The sequence below is a fragment of the Rhinolophus hipposideros genome (genome assembly GCF_964194185.1).
Source record: "Rhinolophus hipposideros genome assembly, chromosome: 13".
In the NCBI taxonomy this organism is placed as follows: Eukaryota; Metazoa; Chordata; class Mammalia; order Chiroptera; family Rhinolophidae; genus Rhinolophus; species Rhinolophus hipposideros.
The window spans coordinates 68,089,262-68,091,300 of record NC_138059.1 but is presented as its reverse complement, the minus strand read 5'-3'; positions in this window follow the sequence as shown (position 1 = coordinate 68,091,300).

Here is a 2,039-nt window from a genome sequence, read left to right as displayed (position 1 = left end):
CCCTGATTTCAAACTATATTACAAAGCTGTACTAACCAGAACAGTATGGTTTGGGCATAAAAACAGTCACATACATAGATCAATGGAACAGAATAGAGAGCTACAAAATAATCACACACATAAATATATGGTCAATTAACATATGACAAAGCAGCCAAGGATATACAATGGAGAAAGAACAGTCTCTTAGTGAGCCAGCTCAAGCATGAAATCTCAGCTTTGAATTAGAAAGGAGGTCAAAGGGAATGATAATCTAGTAATCAAGATCCACGCTACCTTGTAGGAATTGTGGAACATGAAAATGAGGTGGCTTGTTAATTATTCTCTCTGATTAGGTTACCTATTTCTACCCATGTACATTTAAATATTAATCAGAGATTCACTTCAGTGCAGTATTATTCAAAAGGATAAAATTAGAGAAGAGTTCAAGTATAAGATAAACAGCCACTTAAAATGGAAGATAAGAGTTCCCTGCTTAGTAAACATAGTATTTAATAATTACCAAAGCTGCTTGTAAATTTTATGGTAGATTTTATTCTTGCTAGCTTATAAACTGAACTTTTAAGTTTATGAAATTAGTATCTGTTTGACTGAACTTTCAAACTCAGAGTCTTATAAAAACCACTACATCCTATATTTTCAGACCTATTATTATTTAACTTTTAGACTATATGATTTCTAATAGGCCAGCGTATTGGTATGCTGTGATAGGGAAAAAACAAAACAAAACTAGAATTGTCTATAATATATGCCTGATCTTAAATTGCATACGTAATCATTTTTAGAAGCACACCCAGGTTTTCAAAATGCAAAACACTTTCATTTTCATTAAGAGAGAAAAGTCACTACACTAACCAATTTTAGAAATGCAATTTTACTCCAAGAATGTTAAACTCTGGGGATGTCTTTTCCTAATTAAAAAAAAATAATTAAAATGCACTGTGTTAGTCATTACAAACAGACTGTCAAGGGTCATTCCACTTAAATCACTGAGAAGTAAGCAGAGTTAATTATTCAGAGTCCATGTATCCACAAAATATTTAAAATGTAACTAGGAGTGAAACCGGATTCATCATATTCTTCCTCCGACGATTTTTAAACTAGATGAAAAAGTGGCAAGAATGCTCAAATATGTATATTTGCAACTTGTGTATTATTACTTTTTCGCAACTCTTGTCTTCTAGAGCTTGCAATAGAACTCTCGCTAACATAAGGCACTTTTGTATTTGTTTATAAGTGACAGGACAGTGAAACTTACTCAAACCCACTGCAAGATAAAACAACGTTCTTACATGGTTTCCTTTAACTCTGCACATTTTGGTGAATGAATACAGTTTCAAAACACTGTGGTTTGGGGGTTCCAAACCTTTGAAACTTTGTACTGTTGACCTGGTGCTGGGAAAAGGTTAAAGAATGAGACAGAGAAGCCAGTTCATGGCAGACCATGGACAACCCCCAAATCACATGGAAATTCCACAGGTGTATTTGGAAGCAAGAATGTATAGTATAAATCAGACAGGCACAGCTGTCACGGAGCTTAGAGACATCTCAGGCTAATGCTTCATTTGCGGCTGAGGAAACAAATTGGTTAAGAGACTTGTCAAAAGTTCACCAACAAGTTAGCAGAAGAACTGGGTTTAGAAATCAGTAACCACATGTTATATTTAGCGGTAAAATCGGCACCTGCATTCAGAAACTAACCTATTTTCAAAGAATGTCAGCACAGGAAAACAGAGAGATCTTCTCTCTAAACCCTAATAAACTATTGATAAAATCCCCTTAAAAGAAAATACCTAAGGGATGGTCATTGTAAGTGTTACGAGTTGAGTATATTCCAGATACGAGTAGAAATTTCTATAACCCCCTATGTTAGTGGGTGGAATTATGGAATATCTACCCTCCTTTCCACTCATGAACTACCAGATATGATCAGCATGATTCAAAATCGCAATATAATAGAAGTCAGAGTCTCAAACTAGCCTTCACCATTCATAACTCACTGTGAAAGATCCCAGGGTCACTTACATATAATGAGACCA